At 37.5% G+C, this 21,848-nt stretch overlaps 1 pseudogene; it reads left to right on the plus strand.

The window, feature by feature from the left end:
• Positions 1 to 1,237: 1,237 nt before the first annotated feature.
• Positions 1,238 to 21,848, plus strand: part of LOC131755715 (dual specificity protein phosphatase 3 pseudogene) — a 36,550-nt pseudogene continuing 15,939 nt past the window's right edge.

Here is a 21,848-nt window from a genome sequence, read left to right on the forward strand (position 1 = left end):
CGTGCTTGGCTGGGTTATGTAGTGATTTGACCCTAGTTATTAGTCTTGTAGCCGGAGGTGTCAGTAGGGTAGAACCTGAGGAGGGTGGGTGTTCTCTTTCAAGGCTCTGCATCATCTAAGAGCCAGGGCAGAATACTAAGCTTTGAGAAGGGTAAGCTACTTCTGCAGGGCTAGACAGATCTGAGGGGTCAAGATTCTCAAATGTCTCAACCCAGATGTCCCCATTCCAAGTCTCAGGGTTTTATCTTGAGTGGCATACCTGCTGTGATTGAGAATTCAGTTTCTCTTCTCTGGACTTTTGCTTTCCTTATAATTCATTGTTGAACCTGATCTTAAGCTTTTTCTGCCCTCTGGCTGCAGTAGATAAGCATCTACTTTATATGCTTCCAAGGAGGCCCTTTGATTTTGGTAGTTTTAAATTTGAGATGAATCCCTCTCAGAGTATCCTTGAAGTTTTACAGTGCATCAGTAGTAGCCAGCAAAAGTTGTCAGATTCTATAGTTCTTATAATTATTTTTTCCCTAATTCTCTCAAATACCTAAGACACTGTATCTGCCAGTGCTTTCTGACACACTGTCTCATTTCAGTTTACCACAGGTAAAAATTTTAATAATTGTACCACTTTAGCATGCCAGGAATAAGTATTCTATCTTCCACCAATGAAGGAATCCTCACTTTCAGCTCCCCCAAATTCTGTTTTATAATTTGCTTTCTAGGACCACTTGTTGGATTCCCCAGGACACAGACTTGAGATGGAGATGTGCTGTTAGGAGGACACTGGGGAATACTCTTGGACACAATACCTGAAAGGGGGTGAGGGAAACAAGATTGGGTTGGGGGAGAATTTACACTGTGTTTGTAATGGGTTTTATATGAGTCCTTGGGGTGCTCTAGACCTCGGATTGTCTTTCAGAGTTGTCCCAAATTGAGGCAACAGGGCTGAGTCCTTGTATCTCTGCATTGATTGGTAGCTACTTCTTCCTTGGGAAGAAGTGTCTGTGGTCAGTCAACCCCCTGCACCTGAGGTTAATTCCTTGAGGGAGACTCAGCTGTGAGCTATCTGCAGCCAGCACTCCCACCCCCTGAGAATAACGCCGTGAGAGCCCAGCTTTGGTTTTGAGAGCAAGCTCTGGGCAGTGCAGCCCAGGAATCACTCAAAACTCATATATACTAATACAGTTTATGGGCAGTTTCACCCCCATTTTAATTTTATTCTCAGAAAAAAAACAAATCAAACATGGAATTATTTAATAACATGCCCCGAAAGAACCTTAAAATCACAGCAAGTTCAACGTACTCAGTTTTCAGATTAAGAATCGGAGGTGCAGGTAAGTCAAATGCTTTGCTTGGGCGAACAGAAGATACAGATTCTGGGTTTAGAGTTCTGGTTCTCTGCCTTCACCCCAGTTTTCTTTCACTCTTATAATCTGTCAGGTCTAGAGAACTATAATATTGTAAGTTGGTTCCCATAGTTGAAAGTTTTAGAATTTAATCTTTACTGCAGTATACAATAGATATCAACTCCGTGATTGTGTTTGCTTCCCAGGACAATTTCTTCTTTCCCCCTTATTTTTGAAAGGCACTGTTGCTTTTTGTAAGACCAGGATATTAAATAGACTAAGGTTTTAAGTTCCAGGAGGAGATTCGTGGTCATATATAATCTATTGTACTCTTTTTCTTGAAAATTGTTTTGGGTAAAGTCGACCCCCCCCCCCCCCCCCCCGCGCTTTCTGACTGTAACAAGAATCACCTGGGTAAAAGTGAAGGCTTAACAGAAATGGCTCAAATTCTGTTCTTTTGAAATGGGTTCTTTGTCGGATTATCTCAAGGTTGGGCACTAAGCATGCTTCTCCCATAAGGCTACCCTTGTTTCAACCAAAAGGCTACTATTTTTTTTTTTTTTTTTTTTTTTTGCGGTACGCGAGCCTCTCACTGTTATGGCCTCTCCCGTTGCGGAGCACAGGCTCCGGACGCGCAGGCTCAGCGGCCATGGCTCACGGGCCCAGCAGCTCCGCGGCATGTGGGAAATTCCCGGACCGGGACACGACCCCATGTCCCCTGCATCGGCAGGCGGACTCTCAGGCACTGCGCCACCAGGGAAGCCCCCAAAAGCTATTTTGAATCTATCTGCTTTCAACAGCAGAGAGTTTTTCTGGCAACTGGAAAAGGCTCTGGTCTTTGATCTCCCTGCTTGTTACTCCTCTTATTAGTTTGGTTTTTCTTAAAGAATTCTCTCTGAAATGCACTGTCTACTTCCAGGCTGAAGTGTTTCCAGAAAGAAATTGTTTTCAATTTGATAAGTAAGTCACATAGTCTTTTACTGAGCATTTATAATGTGCTAAGTGTTGGGTTATTTATGTATAGGGATACTAAAATGTTCAAGATATGATCTGTGCTCTTAAGGAACTTGGTCTGATTGGGATATGATAAAGACCTAGAGAAATAATTTCACTATTAAGTAACATGTTTTACAAAGATGTGCACAGGGCTGTAGGTTTACAGAGGAAGTTGAGGAATAACTTTGATGTAATTGAGGCATTAGAAAGCCGTGGTATTGTCAGAAGGCTACGGTTCACATACTTATGGAGTGGTCAACTTGTTCTCCTAATTAGCATGCTAAGCAGGAATAATTTATAATGCTAGCTAGCAAATACTGTGGACCACGAAGGAAAGGGATACAGAAGGTGAATTTCCATGCAGTGCTTAAGAATCAGGGAGCAGAGGGTTGAGTAGAGCAGATACAAGGCAGAGGTAAGATTTTGGTGATGAGGAGGAACAAAGTGAATGAATAAATAACATGTGCTTTGGATGGCGAACCCCTGAAGATGTGGGAATCTTCTAAAAGGGAGGAGAGAAGCCTGGGAATGAAGGATAAACAGGCCAGCCCTGCTTAGTTTGATATGACACTTTCCTGAAATGTATGTTATGTTACATTACCTAAATCACCTTTGGATTTAGAATAAATGCTAATGTTAAAGTAATGTGTGTTCAGTATGTCTTTGTTATTGTTGTTGTTGTTGTTAAACCAAGACACATTCTTTTTTTAAATGATTATTTATTTATTTTCTTATTAGTCATCCATTTTATACACATCAGTGTATACATGTCAATCCTAATCTCCCAATTCATCACACCCCCACCCCCAGCTGCTTTCCCCCCTTGGTGTCCTTATGTTTGTTCTCTACATCTGTGTCTCAATTTCTGCTCTGCAAACCGGTTCATCTGCACCATTTTCTAGGTTCCACATCCATGCGTTAATATATGATATTTGTTTTTCTCTTTCTGACTTATTTCACTCTGTATGACAGTCTCTAGATCCATCCATGTCTCTACAAATGACCCAATTTCATTCCTTTTTATGGCCGAGTAATATTCCATTGTATATATGTACCTCATCTTTATCCGTTCGTCTGTCGATGGGCATTTAGGTTGCTTCTTTGACCTGGCTATTGTAAATAGTGCTGCAGTGAACATTGGGGTGCATGTGTCTTTTTGAATTATGGTTTTCTCTGGGTATATGCCCAGTAGTGGGATTGCTGGGTCATGTGGTAATTCTATTTTTAGTTCTTTAAGGAACCTCCACACTGTTCTCCATAGTGGCTGTATCAAGTTACATTCCCACCAGCAGTGCAAGAGGGTTCACTTTCCTCCACACCCTGTCCAACATTTGTTGTTTGTAGATTTTCTGATGATGCCCATTCTAACTGGTGTGAGGTGATACCTCATTGTAGTTTTGATTTGCATTTTTCTAAAAATTAGTGATGTTGAGCAGCTTTTCATGTGCTTCTTGGCCATCTGTATGTCTTCTTTGGAGAAATGTCTGTTTAAGTCTTCTGCCCATTTTTGGATTGGGTTGTTTGTTTTTTTAATATTGAGCTGCATGAGCTGTTTATATATTCTGGAAATTAATCCTTTGTCAGTTGATTCATTTGCAAATATTTTCTCCCATTCTGAGGGTTGTCTTTTGGTCTTGTTTATGGTATCCTTTGCTGTGCAAAAGGTTTTAAGTTTAATTAGGTCCCATTTATTTATTTTTGTTGTTATTTCCATTTCTCTAGGAGGTGGGTCAAAGGATCTTGCTGTGATTTATGTCATAGAGTGTTCTGCCTATGTTTTCCTCTAAGAGTTTTATAGTGTCTGGCCTTACATTTAGGTCTCTAATCCATTTTGAGTTTATTTTTTGTATGGTGTTAGGGAGTGTTCTAATTTCTTTCTTTTACATGTAGCTGTCCAGTTTTCCCAGAACCACTTATTGAAGAGACTGTCTTTTCTCCACTGTATATCCTTGCCTCCTTTGTCATCATGTATTTCTAAAGAGAGTATATTTAATTACGATTGTGTTGCAGTTTGCCTATCAAATAGATACATAAAATATCCTGCTATTACAGTATTTACATTTGTTTTTGTATTAGTTTCAAATGTCACTTCCACTTTCCAGGAAATCCCCAAATGTAACATTTAGTATTTTAAAATAAAGTAGTTCTTGAGAATGCATTATCCATAGCAAACTGTATATGGAATTATGTTTGCTTTTGTCAGAGCAGGTAGTTCAGTGCAACTTATTTTTTTTTAGAAGGAAGGTAGGTTGAGGAACAGAAGGGTGAGAGAGACATAGATGTCCCTGCATCTCGCCATGTACCTGCTCCTTGCCTTTCAGACTCTTCATGATTTGTTTCCTTTTCTCCAATTTTTTAAATTTTGGAAACATTTTAAAGTACACTTGAATACCTTTCTCCTAGATTTCCAAATTGTTCACATTTTGGACTTTCACTTTACACATGTACAGCTTGTTCTCTTTCTCTTGTGTTCTCACAGTATCATTATGAACTCAGTTTTTTAAAAAATTCAGTATGTTGTCCATTACTATCATTATTTTTGCTGTAAACATCTGAGTGAATTAAATAACCCTAATACTACCTGTAGATGTAGATACTCTATTTCAAAAGACTTCTATCATTTTACACATTAATATCTTAAAAGATCTGGGAAAAATGGGTTAAAATAAATCTGGTATATTCTATAGAGCCAAAAGAGCATAGGATACCCTGGAGTAATCCTGGGGTTACATAGGATCTTAGAAATCATTTTATTCTATTCTTCTCAAGCATTTGCACCCAAATACCATTTAGAATGCGTAAAACCAATATATATCATCTATAAGTCTGCAGCTTCATCTGAAACTACTATAAGTAGGAAATGTCTTTGAAATCATATTTATCTTCTAAAATAGATCTAAATTTTTCTTTCTTCTCTATTATACAACTTTTGTTGAAGATTAATATTTTAAATATACTAAATATAAAAATGAACTCAACTCTAAGTTAATGGGTGTTCATTATGGCAGGGTCTGCAGCAGTGAGAGACTGGAAACAATCTGAATGCCATTCAACAGAGGACAGATTAAATACACTATAGCCTTACCATGGAATATTATGTAGCCTTCCACAAATAAGGGAAAAATTTATGTGGAATGATCTCCAGGAAATATTGTGTAAAAAAGACAAGTTTTGGAACAGTCTTTATAGGGTGGCTCCAATTTGTTTAAATAAATATGTTATTCATTCATGAAATTCCTGCAACAAATAAGTATTGAATACCTACTATGCATGGGATTATTGTAGGTTCTTGGGTTATAGCAGTGAATGAAACAAAGTATTCTCAGGGAATTTATATTCTAGTAGAAGCAGATAATAAATAAATGAATGAATGAATGAATAAATAAAATTATGTCCTGTAGTGATAGGTAACATTAAGGACAATAAAGCAAGTTAAGTGGGATAAAGTTAAGGGAGTATGGCTACTCTTCCCCGTAAGAGTCAGGGATAATATGAGATTTCAGAGCAGGCCTTAAGATGGGTAGGAACAGATTGGAGAGGTTAAGGATAGGAATGCTATCTCTAGTTTTATCATTTTAAGTTTTGAGTCATGTAAATATTTAATGAAACTAAGATTAAATTATTATATAATTAGTAAAAATCCCTAAAATTAAATAGAAACATATAAATGAACCTAATGTGTTATGAAATTGATAACTATACAAAGTAAAAATTCAAATAACTTTAAACAACCCTTTGTAGAATGCATTCAAAGGGCAGAATGGCAATCAAATCTTAAACTTTACTTAGCAGGTTTGCTGTAGGTGTTGCTATTGGTATTGTAATTCCAAAACTATTTTATGTATATTAGAAGATAAAGAAGGTGAGTTTATATATTGATCTTTTTAGGAATCAGCGTTTTCACTGTTAAAGAAGGCAGATTACAAGAATGGTATTGTAGAATATGAAGGCGACCCTGTGTTAAGGTATGAGGATATAGGTATTATACAGTTTTTTTGAGCCTCGAAGCTTATACAATTGTGGAGAATCTCTTTAAGAAAAATTAGAAATAACAAAATTAGGTATAGAGCATTAGAAGGAGCTCATTAGCTTCGCAGTGAACCTTTAACTGATCTGGTCGTGTTGACTTGGACTTGAAAGCATAGGTGTATTTTCTTGCTCTATGAACTGGAAAGGTCCAGATATAAGAATACCCTTATAGCAATGAGCACACCTAGTGCTCAGAATTTGTTTTCTAAATACACTCACCAAGAGAAAGAAATGAGGGTCTCTAGAGAAATGGCTGACCCAGGTCGGGGGAAGAAAAGTACAAGGAGATCCTGTCACATCTTGTGCCAGATGCGAGAAAGTGCTCCAAAACTAAAGGGGCCATATCAAGATGACACAAGAAGTATAATCCATAAGCTTTTTGTCCAACTTTGCTGTTTATATTCACATACTTACATGCTAATACAAAGCCACTTTCCCCCAAGTAATTTTCAGGTCATTGTTCTGTGTCAGAGGGAACTGATGCCCTGATAGCCAGAGAGACTAGGGAGCTGAGTTTGATCAAACTGTGGGGAGTTGAGAAATTCTCATAGGAGAAAGGGCCCAGAGCCATTACTCAGGGATGGGCTTGCTTGCGCCTCACTGGAAAACTCGCTGTGCTTTTCAGAGAATCCGTAAATGGGTGAAATTGTCTCCTTGTGAATATCTTGATTGGCTCTTTGTTAGCTGTCACTTACCCAAGGGGGGAAAAAAATGGTTTACTCTTCTCAGACAGTTTTGTTCTCTCCTCTTCTGCTTTTGTCTGTCATTAAAGAAATTAATCTATTTATTGGTTTTCCTTGTATAAAAATAAAATGGCTCACTGACAGATAATGTCTTAAAATTATTCTTTGACATTTCCTAAATTTGTTTTAAACTGATGAATCCTATTATGTCTGAAAACCAGTTGTACCAAAGAAAATAGTTCCTTTTTTTTTTTTTAATTAAAGATGCTACAGGAACAATAATCACCTTCTTTCCTATAAGGATGTTTTTTGAGGGTTAATAACTAGCTGGGTTAATGACCTTAATATTTTAGGAACATCAGTTTTCTCATGTACTCATTAATTCTTCCAAAATGCCCAAGACTGAAATAATTAGCATTTAAATAAAAGCAGAAATAGGGAGACCCAATAGGATATTGGCGAGATGTCAGAAACAGTATTTAGAGTGAAAATTATGAGAAAATACTGAATACATGTGATGAATTGGTTGGCCTATAAAAAGAACTGAAAGCAAGCAATTACTGGAGTAAAAGGAAAAGGGGAACAGAAAATAGCAGAGGTTGGCCAAAGGAATAATGACTGGGTTGTTCGGTATTATTCAGAGTGGGTAAAAAAAAAAATGCTCACTTAAAATGATAGTGGGAAATAGTCTAAATATAATCCTGGTGGAAATATCAGCCAGGTTTGAATACTGCACAGCTTTTGAATAGGTATGTAATTGAAAGTCGGCCTTCAGATACAATGTTACCCCTAAAAAAATGGGCCTGTACATTAGGGAGTAATAAAGGATAACATTCTGAAGAATGCTGCTACCGAGAAGCAGAGCCTCCCTTTGTTAGAGCCTCCCTTTGATATGCATGGTGGTAAATTAACATGAACATTTTTTTGTGTGATGGACCAAAAGGAGAATATATAGAATACCATTGAAAACTCAGATAAATGAGAGAAAATGCAGAATTAACTCACATCCCCCAGATCAAACCCATTATATCATATCTAAATGAAAATATAAGTATGCTGCTGCTTCCCAGGAAGGCATACCTCATAATGTAGAATAAAATTGCATTAGAATGGGTCAACATTTTGTGAAATTTGAAAAAAAAAAAGTTCTTTAGCTTGTTTAACTGAGACTGGGCCTGTCATTAAGAATATAGAAATAATCTAGTAGAATCTGAAGAAATTGTGATATCTTTAGGAAGACTACTGGAAAGCTGATGAGACATTTATCTGATTTGGAGTTTAAGAAAATTGGACCCAAATACAAAGAAAGCCAGAAGGGCAATTACATGTATAGACTGAATATTGTTACACAGTTGTACTGTCACTCTTAGCACTTAAACAAATGATTACCGGCAGAGAATGATGCATTTGAAATTCACTCCGTGTTACTCTGGAAAAAAGTTCTGAGGCAGACCATAAATCTTGTGTGTATGCTTAACATAAGCTTGGGTTCTTACTATTGTTTTTGGCATTACCTCAGTCATTCTTAAGTTACAAAATCATAGAATCAGAGTTGGAAGGACATCTAGAGACGTCAACTAAATTACTTCTCTGCATCAATTTACCTACATTTTGTCTAAACATTTCCAGGAACAAAACATTTCACAACTCTCTCAAGGAGATTGTTAAATCATTCCAATGTTTATAAGCTCTCAAAGCTAGGAGTTCTCCGTCCTCTGTTCCCTGCCTTCTCCTCTCCCACTCCATCCAGCTTCTCATTTTTTGGATACTATTTTTCTTTCTTCAAGTAAATCTGTTTTCCTTCTTTCTGCAACTCTATGCCAGGTTTTGTCTAATGTCTCAGTGCCATATTTGTTTCTCTTGTATTTCTTCTCAGCATCCTCAGATCTTTTATACTTTCTCCTAAGTCCTCAGTAAGCTTATTTTATTTTCTTTTGGATTGAGAGCAAATGAACCAAATACTACAAATCAAGCTGGGAGGAAAAGGAGGGATTGGAAAGTGTGAATATCTAAAGAAGTATTTTCACCAACTCCAGCATTTTAAGGTATTCTGGCAGGCTTAGGAGAACCTCAGTGCGGATGACTGCCAACCTCTCTCTTAGGTTTACTTACCCAGGGAAATTGTTGGGGATGTTCTCTGGCCAACACTATTAGCATACATAAAGCTCTCTGTTGGAAAGTTTACAGTCAATTAGAGTTCACAATATATATATATTTTTAAGTATGGTTGAGGGACTCATTTAATGAATTGCATTTCAAGATGTTTCTATTCTTGTAGGGACCGCCTGTAAAAAATTAGCCGGTGGCACATTAAGGCCATAGGAGATTGTGCACTTAAATAGGCATTTATTTGGGTGTGTATTTTCCATCTAGTAGATTACCACATCAGTTTAGGGGTTGTACTATTTCCCAAATCCTAACTTTATAAGTTCTACAACATTTTCTAAAGAAGAATCTTTACTTCTTATCTAGAATCACTATCTATAAATTGATTTACAAATAAATCCAGTGATTCTTCTTTTGTGAGCTAAATTCTTGATTTATTTATATGGGTAATGCTAAAAGAGTCCTGTTGAGTTTTCACCATCAAGGCTGTCCCTTGATTTGTTTAGCATAAGTGGATAATTTTGTGCTAAGTGAAGAGCACAGTTATTTCCAAAGTCTCTGCTCCTGATAACAATAAGATTATATTCTAAAAATGTCATATATATTCTTTAACTTTTGGATCAAAATAAAAGCAGTATTTTCATTTATAATATTTTTATTAATAGAACTTCTGTAGCCCAATTATGTTTATGGAGATATACTACTTGCAGGATGTATTCAGTACAGTATCAGTGTCTATTAGATAAGAATTTTATTGTAGAAGTAATGCAGAGGAATAGGTTACTGTTTTGGATGACTCAGGAGTGGGAGTGTTGAAAGTTTGGAGTCAGGTCTCAAATACACTGGACAAGGGTTTTGGGAAACATGATGAGTCAAGAGGATAATTGAAGAATTCTTCATAGCTGAAAATATAAATGTATCACTTAATTAGATTGTGACAACAAGATTAACCCTGGCAGATAACTGGACAAAATCCACTCCCTTTTTTTCTGGAAGTGTGCATGTGTGTTTGTGTGTATGTTTTGTGTGTTCGTGTTCTATTCTATGGGATGAAGAAATATGAATATGAGGTAGGGATAATGAGTGCCCTGGTTAAACGGATGTTTAAAAAGAATAGTTTTTTCTGTACCATCAACCCATAAAATCTATTCTGGAGCCTGAAGCTGCAGCTTGTTATTATTCCTGACCTCTGTCCTTAAAAGCCTATCTTCTAGGTAAGGAGATAGACAACTTTTTCTGTAAAAAGCCAGATAGTAAATATTTTCAGCTTTATGGGCCACGTGGTTTCCATTGTAACTACTCAGCCATTGTTATAGCTTGAAAACAGCCATAGACAATACAGAGACAAATGGGCATGAATGTGTTCCAACAAAACTTTATTTTTAGAAACAGGTGGCACGTAGGGTTTTTCCCCAAGAAGTATAGTTCACCGACCTTTGTTACAGATTGGTGATTCCTACCCATTAGTCAGCTCTGTCTTTCCTAGAGGTCCTTAGATGATTTTAAATTCTGCTTTAAGAATGTTTTGAAAAGACATTTTTCAGTCCTTTTCAATCAAACCCAGAAGAACCATATTGCAGTGTGTCCTTTCAGTGCCAAACAGTATCACATTGGGAGCATGAATGGGGTACTACTTCTCTTCTGGAAGTGCTAGAATGACTCGCAGAGAAGGGCTGAAGTGTGCGGAAGAAAGAGTTATGGCACAAGACTCAGGAAGCTTGAGGTCTAGTGTCTATCTCTATGACTGCAGGCCTGGGTTTCCTCAGTGCCAGAGAAGGATATTGGGACTAGGCATTCTACAAATTCTCTACTGGCTCTAGGATTTTACAGAGCTAAATTAAGGTTCTTGGCAAAGCTGATTCTGTAGGCAGTCTTGGATCTTCGTTTCACTTTCAAGACATTTCCTCAGACAGAGCAAACAGCAGACACTGGTAATTTTGAATGGGGACACATTTCTTGTTTCTACCTTAGGAGGTGATGAGAACGATCACATTTGGGCAGTTTTTCACAGTTTTGGAACTTGCCATACATTCATTGCTTATCTGCGTGAGACTAACATTGCCCTTGAAGATACTTGTGGATAGAATCAGGAGTATTTTTCTTTTAAAATTTGTAGCTATAATGCACATTTTTAAAAAATTGGCTTACATTTTTGGTGTGATATATTTCATCATTTCTAAGAACCATGTTTCTTTGTACATTTTAACATGTGTGAGATCAAAAGGTGTCATGCAATTGCTGTCATGTAGACAGCAATTGTGATGTATTTCTTACTGCTCATATTTGGGCGTACAAATTTATATCAATAAATAGATATATAAATATCGATATATAATCTGCAGCTTGCAAGAGAGTCCTGCAGACAGAAATAGGCACAATTAAAAAATGATGTTTCACCAAGGCTCTTGATGGCACAAAGGGATATTTTATATGGAAAATTATGGACTTTAATGATTCTGTAATGATCAGTAATTTGGATTCTAAATGTGAAGAAATTTTAGAAATAATTTATTATGTTTATATTTCTTTTTACATAAACACCAGTGATTTAGTAAACATTTACATCTAAATAAATTCAAATAGGTTCTTTTTGTAATATAAAATGAATCATAGTAATAATGAATAAAGTGAATAATATCATAAATCAAATATACCTCAATAAAAAATTTTTTAAAATTGCATGTGATAAAAAGTATTGTAACATAATTTATCAAAGGTATTTTTTTTGCTCTTAGTGGTACATAAAATAGTGGTGTGTTCTTATAATTTATGGCATCTTAGATTTATAAACATGGTATTAAGTATGATGAGAAATTTTTGAGAATTTAGATGAAATATTAAGAATTAAAAAGAGAATTAGGAGGTAAATTATTTCAAAAAGAGATTTTATATTGTCTTCCAGCATTGAGAGAGGGAAAGGATGAGAAAAATAGAGATCTTGAAGTACGTTTGTCAGTCAGAAAAGAATGCACTAAGATTACCAGTGGAATGCTACAAAGCCCCTTAAACAACACTGACCTTTCCCGTCTTTTACCTCAATGTCTCTAGCACCCAGAACAAAACCTGGCAAAGAGCTGGCCGCCCCAAATTTTTTGTTGAGTGGGAGAATAAGTGGCCCCTAGAGCAAAATTGGTATATGGGGAGTTGAGGCTATGCAGAGCTTCAGAAACAGCCCTGGTCCCAAATTTAAATCTTCCTTTGGCTTTGAGGGTCAAGAATGTTTATAAAAGTTACTCTTACACTTGATCTCTGAGTTTGTTATATAAAGATGCATGAGTCAGTAGCACTGATACTCAGAATTGCAGGTGTTTGTACTGAAAAGTAACTCAGCTATTAAGATCTTGGCAAAACACTTTCTAGTAGTATTCCTTGATTAAACTGTCCTTGAAGCATTAGCCTGAGAGAAGAAACCAAAAGCCAAGTTTCAGTTTCTGTACCAGTTATGACAGAAGCAGATGCTAACTATACAGAATTCTTGCAGAACTTGTTTCCATATGGTCTCCAGTATGCTGTGTTCCTGCAATTTTTAGAGTATGGAATACTTTGGGAAGCTTAGGTGTCATCACCACCCAAGCAAAACCCAATTCTTATAAAACTTAAAAAAGTGTCTTTTGGACTAGAGAAATGAATTTATTTTTTAAAAGATAGATGTTAAGATGTTAAAGATGAAAGCTTTGCTGGGGTGGATATTTAGAATTTTAGTTTATACACATGGGTCTTAGCTTTCTTTAAGATCCTTCTTATGAAGTTATCTAAGATATCTAATAAATATATCTAATACATATGAAGTTCTCTGATTCTAATCCATTGATTCTAAACCAATGTTGTGTTCTTTGACATAGTAACTCTAGGAATAAGTAAATATATATACAAACATATGTATTCAGAGTTTAGTTGCGGAAATGATGACAATTTATATTAAGGAATTAGAATATTGTATTGTATGGTATATAATGTATATATAAGAATTAGAATTTTGTGGAGAATTTTTAAGTGATAGAGAAATGCTAAGGAGCAAAAGATCAGTGAGGGCAAGATGACTTCATCAGAATTTTGGCAGACCAAGCTGGAAGGGTTGAATATTCCAATCAAAGGGGATGAGTGAAATCTCAGAGATGGAAATAGTGTACCTTGATGCAAAGATGAGGCAATTGTCGTGAATACAGTGGAGAGCAAGAATCTGGGAGTAGAGACAAATAATTAGTTGAATAAAATTAAAACCACTAATAGGATGTTCCACAAATAATGATGGCATGCACACCATGCACTAGGCTCTATCCAGTTCTGGTGAGTCAGTGGTAGACAAGACAGATGTGATATACTGCCCTTGTATGACTTACATTCTAGTTGAGTGCAGCAACCAAACAAGTAAGCAAATACATATAAGAAGCAAGTTTGTGGTAAGTAGTGGTAGTAGTAATGCTACTAATGTGATGAAGACAATATGAGCTAGATGCTATGACAGTGAATATTGGAGCTGGGAGAACTTTTTAGGTTGGGGGGTAAGGGAAAACATCTCCAAGGAGTTGACCTTCAAGCCAAGATCTAAAAGTTGAGAAGGAGCCAAGTAAGTGAGGGGGTGAGGAGAGAACAGATAACACAGAAAGAGATTGATGGGTTCTAAAAGCTAACAGAAAGTTAAAGCCTGAAACCAAGTAAGGAAGGGGGCAAGTGGCTCAGGATGAATTAGACAGATAGACAGGACCCAGATCATGCTGGACATTGAGGAGCAGAGTAGAAAATTTGGATTTTGTTTTTAGGTAATGAATAGAACTTCTTTGGAGGCTTTTCTTGTGTATACAGTAAATTGGGTGGATCACTCATCATCATCACCATCATCATCAAGCTACTGCCTCTACAGGCTTGCTGTAGTCTGAGAGAGAGATGCTAGTATCTTGAGCATGAGAGTAAAACAGATAGGACTTGGTGATAAGTTAGAGCTTAATTTAGGAGGGGAGTTGGCAACAGAAAGGGAGAAGTCAAGAATGGTGCCAGATTTCTTAAACTGGGTTACAGAAAGTATTAAATGTCAGATAGCGAGGGTCTGTGTTGATAAACAGGAAAATCAAGGAACACAATAATTTTGGGAAGTGTGATAGAATATGCTTGTTGAAAAATGAAGTGTTATGTTACAGGGAATACTGTACCAGAGTTGCTAAATCTGAGAATCAAGAAAGTCTGTGTGATGTCTGCTACAGTGAATCCTCTGTGAAAAGCTAGGGGCTTGGGTTAGGCTAATGGCCATAGGATTAGAAAAGAAAACATAGCCATGAAGGATATTGTTATGGAAGATTTTTGTCTTTTGAAGCTTATTGGAAATGAGAAATGAGTCAGAAGCGTGTACCTAAGGCAACTGTGGAAACTTTTGTGTGACCTGGATATAGTTTTTAATCACTAGGCCCTTCAATTCTGTTTCCAGGAGGTTCATGAACTGTTAAGCTGGGCTGAGCCTAGTTGCCTGGACCAAACGCCTTCAAATTAGCAGCTGCCCTCCCTCACCATGAAATGTATCATGCACAGAATTGAAATTATACAATTAAAACTCATATCCTGCTCATGACTTAGAAATAAAAAATGCATTTTTTTATTAAAGTTCAATTTAATATTCATTGTGGGCTTATTCTGAGTCAATGAGGTGCCAAGGATACAATGGTGGCCAAAAAAAAAAAATTGTGTACCTTTACTTTTACTTTGGAAGATTCTTTGTACTTTGTGACACACATACCCACTGTGCAAAATGGAAAGAACATATATGAACATGTTAAAAATAACGTGACTTACCATAAATTTCCCTTAAATGTCAAGTCATCAAAGTCAAATATCCAGAGGCTTCATTTTCTGGGGGTGGGGATGATTTTTAAGGTAACTGTTGTAAAAGCCTCCTGAAATTTGTTCCAGTTTATTTTGAGCAAAATGATTTCAAAACATGGCCCATAAAAATATCAAATGGCAACAACAAAAAAAATGTTTGTTTTCCTTTGTTTAAAACATGTTGAGTGCTAATTTTCTGTTTTCCACAAAGTACGGATAATTAAGCTTTGTCGTTGCCCTGCAGGAGTTCGCTGTCTGCAGCAGATAGTGCTAATGTGCCATTTCCATTTTCACACAGGACTAGGCCACGCCAAGTCGGGAGCTGGGAAAACTGCTTTTTTGAGGGGAACTTTAAAAGTTGTTTAAATGAAAACAGAAGCAGAGGAAGCTGTAGGCAGCTAGGTGGAGTGAAATAAAATGCGTATGTTTGCACATAAGACAGCTTTGTGGAACCTCAGGGTGGGAGATCAGGAAGAGGGAAAGCTGTGAATGAACCCATGATAAGCTGTGGAGAAGTGGCCAGGCCCAAATGACGTGGCAGCAGACATACAATTCAGTCTAGGTTGGGAGACTTGAGAAAATAGGCTGAGCATCTTGGCTATGAACACAAGAGCCAAGAGAGTTATTTTCATGTCTAGAGTAGAGTGTGACACTGTAGGAGGCCAACATGAAGAAGAAGGATTTGCTCCCTGAAGTTACTGCTGGCAGATAAAGGGGAAATTGTAGTTGCCTAGGTGAGAAATGGTCAAGTCTAATGCTGAGACAGTGGCAGACTGATGAAGAAAAGGAAGGTGTGGAATTATCAAACCATAGCATTTTAGAGTTAGATGGTTCCTTAAAGATAACCTTCCAGATGAGAAATTGAGATGATACCTTTTACTATCTGGTCACATTGAACTAGTTTCCTAATGCTGCTGACGGCCAGTTTTATTAATCTGTGAAATGGTGTCCCGGTGCCGTTGTGACTCCACGGACATCGTGTATATGTGTTGTAAACCACATAGATAGTAAATAGGAAAGTTATAATTATAGGAGACATTTAAGAAGTGATAGATTTTGGCAACAGACTCCATGTACAGAGTGAGAGAAATGAGTCAGAGTTTAGTCATTAACACATTCTGTTCTTTTCGGTCATATGTATTTATGAGACTCTATAAATGAGGAGAATTAACATTCACTTGACTGTTAAGAGGCATATTGGTAAAACAATTTTCTGTGTTGGCCTTCTGTACTATAACTCCCAAACATTCCATAGCTGGAGAAGCAATCATTTGTGTTGATTTTTTTATTGTGTTCTATCATTTGTTTAGCACAAGCATTGGGTCATTTGTTCCTCTTTTACCTTCTGAGCTAGGCTGTCTCAGAATGAAAGATTTAATTTTGTGTGAAGATCTTGGCCTGGTTCTTCAGTGTCATCTATAGATGTCCTTGTCACTTTCATTGGCTATGTTTTGCTTTTGAGCACTTAGTATAAGAAGTTTATTTTCAGCAAAGTGTTTCACAGAATCATTAGGCAGCTCTTGTTTCATATGTACCATTGCAAAAAAAGTACAGATGCTGTTCTTCTGTTTGCTCAGAGAAACCTTGGATACACCCTCCAATGCGTAGCTCAGGACCCTGACCCCAAATCACCAGCTTGTGAACACACTGCTGCCTATGTGGCAAAAGGATGTTTTAGTTCCAAATAGAAAATTAAAAAAAGAAATTCCAGTTTATTGGCTAAAAAGACTGGCTTTGACAGCTTGCTTTCACTTCTGCTAAAGGTGTATTTAAGATACATCAATTCTAAAGTCTGTCTTTACCCTCACAAAACTCCAATATCGGTATATCTTATTGCTACAGATTTACAGCATGCCTTCTGAATAGGTCCCAGGGAAATAGAAGAGTCCTGTGACAACTGTTGGTGCCCAGATGAGTATCCTGCCAAGACCTAGCACCAGCATAAAGAGATCAGGCCATTTATAAGACTCAGAAGAGCTCAAAGAAACTCTGCTTCCTAGATTTAGAAGCAAGGTTAATAGGTTCATGAGCCACCCTACAAATCTCACACAACATCCTGTCTCTGTAGCATTTCCATGAATCTGAACATTTGAGTCTCTCAATTGAATTAGGAGGGAAAAATCCATTGCATGTTTATGGAGGCAGAAGTGATAACTTTGCCAAGTAGTAGGAGCAATGGGGATCCCTGGAGCTCTCTCCAAATCTACTGGTGGAGAATACATCCAGTTTGGTAGGTATTTAGCAATATCTCTTAGACATAAAATAAAAGCAACATATCATTTAGGTCCTTCTAAGAACCTCAGACTCAGGGCAGACCCCAAACTTGAGCTCAGAAAGCTTCACCCATGTTTCTCTTAGCCATGTTTTTTTTTTTTTTTTTTTTTTCTTAGCCATGTTTAAGGATTTAGTTTGTCTACCTGTCACAGTGTTGTCCAGAAGTATTGGAACACTGTGTTTCAATATACTGGCAAAGTACTTTCTCTGCCTCCCTTGCAGATAGGATTATTCTACGTGATCCCAGCAGGCCAAGTGTGTTTATTTGTTCTGTCAGCAATCTCACCACCATCCAAGGGATTGTTCTGTCCTTTTTGTCTTTATTCGACAAACATATGAGTGCTCCTTCTATGCCACTCTCTGTGATAGGCTCAGTATGTAAATTGTTATTGTTGCATAATGCTAGATAAGCACCCTCATAAAATATGAACCAGCTGCAGTGGGCCCAGAGAGAAGAGAAGCAGATTGTACAATTGGGGATTTGGAATTTTGGAAAGGTGTAGTCCGTTCAAGAAACTGCAGACAGTTTGGTGGGGGTGAATTAAAGGATCAAATAGGCAGAGATAAGTTTGCTGAGTTCCATGCCAAACCACAAGTGTCTGCAATGCCACGTGAAGCAAACTCATGAATGTCCCACGCATCTTCCCTCAGCCTTCCTGAGTTCACCTGCAGCTGAAGGATGAGACAGTGTCTGGAACACTGATGCCTTTTCATCACAGAAGTATCTGCTTCTCTCTTTTGTGCCTGAGATCTTTGTCTATACAACCAGGGAAGATGGCTCCCTTTCAAGCAGTACAGATTGGGAAGGGTGTTACTATGTCTTGGAGCACGCTCAGCAAATGGGGTGGGTAGACAATGACTAAATGCCCCAGTCCCTATACAGTTTTAAGATGTGGTCCACACACAGAGAGTCTGCGGTGGCACTGAGCCCCAGGTACCTTCAGAGCTAACCTACTTGTTAACACATCCTTTATAGAATTTTCTCCATTCCCTGTCTCACTTCTTTCATTTCATCATTTGTGCATCTTGGGCTTACCTCCAAAAAACCAAATTGTACCCAGATACTTGTTTCAAACTGAGACACAATAAAAAAGTGTGGAGTTGATCCTCTAGGCTACAGGGGGCCAATTATGAATTTTGAATTAAAGTCATTATATGCTCTGGGTTTGTGACCAGGCTTTCCTCTTTGTTAAACGGGATGACTGATGCTTCATCGGAGTCTAAACATGCTTGAAATCCTGCTGCAGAGCAGAAAGGAGGGTTTGGCACTCCTCCCCAGGAGGTTGCAGCCTGGCCATTAGAAGATCAGGGCTCTCCTTTTTTGGGGTTTACTCCCATGAGGCACCCAGTAAGTTTGCAAATTATGTAAAACAACCCAATATTTCTAGTGTAATTTCCTGTCATTTTCTACATTTGTGTTTACTGAATTATGCTACTGAGGCAGTTTGTTTATTTGGAGGATCATGACCTACAATTTGGGTAATTGGCTACCCTGAAATTTGGGTAAGTTGGTGATGTTCAGGCTGTGACTTACAGGTTTAAAGAGGCTGTACTTATCACTGGCTTGGAAGGTGACCACAGCACTAATGGGGCCTTGTTGTGTTGACTACCACAGGGTGGAGTCCACACCAGTGTCCCAATTACCTGCTGGGTAGGCTCCAAATATGTGGGTTTCCACAGTTAAACTGTTGTCCCAACCAATTACATGTTTTCTCTTTCAAATATGAACTCTGTATAAGTAACCAAATATACAAATAATTAGTCATAAAATTACACGTTCTTTTTAAGATGTACAATGTAGTGACTTTATCTGTCTTGCAAAATGCTTGTCACAATAGGGTGAGTTAACACATCCGTCACCTCACATCATTACATTTTTTTGGTGTGTGGTGAGAACTTTTCAAATCTACTTTTAGCAACTCTCAAATATATGATACAATATCGTATTGTTAAATACAGTCACCATGCTGAACATTACAACCCCTGGACATAACTGGAAGTTTGTACACTGTGACCACCTTCACTCTCCCCCTCCCTCTGACCCCCAGGCAACCACCAATCTATTCTCTAGTCCTATTAGGTTGTTGTTGTTGTGGGTTTTTTTTGGTTTTTCACATATAAGTGAGTTCATACAGTAACTGTCTTTGTCTTGCTTATTTCACTTAGCATGACAGGTTCATCCATGTTGTCACAAAAGGCAGGATTTCCTTTTTTATGGTTGAATAATATTCCATTGTATACACACCACATTTTCTTGATCTGTTCATCATTGATGGCCACTTGGGTTGTTTCTATTTCTTTGTTTTTGTAAATAATGCTGAAATGAACATAGGGGTTCAGATGTTTCTTTGAGATAGTGGGATTTCATTTTCTTCAGATATATATCCAAAAGTGGCATTGCAGGATCATATGATAGTTTTGTTTTTAATATTTTGAGGGACCTCCATACTGTTTTCCATAGTGGCTGCACTAATTTATATCACCACCGATTGTATACAGGGTTCTGTTTCTCCATATTCTCTTCAGCCCTTATCTGTTACCCTTTTGATAATAGCTATTCTCACAGGTGTGTGGTGATATCTTATTGTGATTTTGATTTGCATTTCCCTGATGATTAGTGATGCTGAATACCTTTTCATGTACCTGTTGGCTATTTGAGTATCTTCTTTGAAAAAAAAAAATGTGTATTTCAGTATTCCACCCATTTTAAAAATCAAATTATTTGCTTTTGTTGCTGTTGAATTGTATGAATTCTTTATATATTTTGGATTTTAACACCTTATTAGACATGTGGTTTACAAATATTTTCTCCCATTCCATATGTTGCCTTTTCATTTTGTTAATTGCTTGCTTTTCTGTGAAGAAGACTTTTAGTCTGGTGTATTCCCACTTGTTTATTTTTGCTTTTGTTGCTTGTGGTTTGGGTGTCATATCCATAAAATTCTTGTCAAGCCAAGTGTCAAGGAGTTTTTTTCCTTATGTTTTCTTCTAGGAGATCCTCTAGGTCTTAAATTTAAGTCTCGAATCCATTTTGAATTAATTTTGTGAGTGGTGTAATATAGACCTCCAGTTTCATTCTTTTGAATGTAAATAACCAGTTTTCCCAGCACCATTTATTAAAGAGATTTTCTTTTCCCCATTCTATATCCTTGCCTCCATTATCAAATATTAGTTGACTCTATATGTGTGAGTTTATGTAGTAAAATCATACAAATCATATGATATACTTTTGTGTTTATGTAATTATATCAGTAGTTAGGATCTAGGAACAAATAATTATAAACAGGTTTTCTACTTACATGACATTTAAAAGTCTGGCAATTTTGGCCCCACCTGCTAAATTTTAGAAGCACCTTCTAAATTCTGAGAGGGCCTAAAACTCCTCCACAGATTTTCCAAATTCCCCAAGGGATGCTATGTCCTTAGTTAAAACCCATAGCTCTCATGCTGATGACTCCAAAATTAGTTTCCAGCTCTCATCTGTCTCTTGAATGCCAGATTAATCTATCCAACCGTTCACTGGAGATCTACAACTGACTGATTTTTTTTTTTTTTTTTTGCGGTACGCGGGCCTCTCACTGCTGTGGCCTCTCCCGTTGCGGAGCACAGGCTCCGGACGCACAGGCTCAGCAGCCATGGCTCACGGGCCCAGCCGCTCCGCGGCATATGGGATCTTCCCAGACCGGGGCACGAACCCGTGTCCCCTGCATCGGCAGGCGGACTGTCAGCCACTGCGCCACGAGGGAAGCCCCAACTGACTGATCTTTAATTGGCATTACAATATTAACAAATCCAAAATCAAACTATCGATTTCTTTCCCCAAACATTCTCTTCCAATAGTTTTCCCCATCTCTGAAATGGCACCACCATAATATCCAGTTACTGTAGGCAAAAACCTTGGAATCATCCTTTATTTATATCTTTCTTTTATACCTCACCTCTTCAATCTCTCATTTTTTTCTACACTCACAATCTGAATATGTGCTACCACAGATTAATCCATTGTTACTTTTGTGTGTGCTATTTCATTTGTTTCCTACCTAAACCCTTAATCCCACAGGGTATTCTCCACAGTGTAGCCAGAGTGAGGTGTTTAAAAAGTATAGCATTTTATATCACTTTCTTCCTTTCCCTCTTGACTTCCTGCTTCCAAATACACTTGGGATGAGAATCCCACTAGATCCTACATGATCTTCCTTTTGGTGATCTAATTTCCCCCCTTACTCCTGGAGCTCCACCATGTTGGTTTCATTGATGTTGTATAAGCACACCAAGCTCATTCCTACCTCAGGGAATATATGTGATTATATTAATACTATTTTGTCTTTATATAACTTATCTGAGGCACAACTGAATACAAACTAATGAGATTAATATAGTATTCAGGGAGGTTACATGACTGAAAATATAGCATGGATTCTTCACCTGGCTTTGCACCTAAATAACTCTTCCTGTATAATTTCCTTAACTTTTCTAGATTCTAAGGCTGTATTCCTTGGCTCATGGCCCTTTCTTCAGTCTTTAAGGTCAGCAGTATAGCATCTTCAAATCCTTCCCTGCTCTTGTCAGATTGCCTTCTCCTCTGTATTCAAATATCCCTGCCTCTCAT

The sequence above is a fragment of the Kogia breviceps genome, chromosome 4 (assembly GCF_026419965.1).
Source record: "Kogia breviceps isolate mKogBre1 chromosome 4, mKogBre1 haplotype 1, whole genome shotgun sequence".
NCBI lineage: Eukaryota > Metazoa > Chordata > Mammalia > Artiodactyla > Physeteridae > Kogia > Kogia breviceps.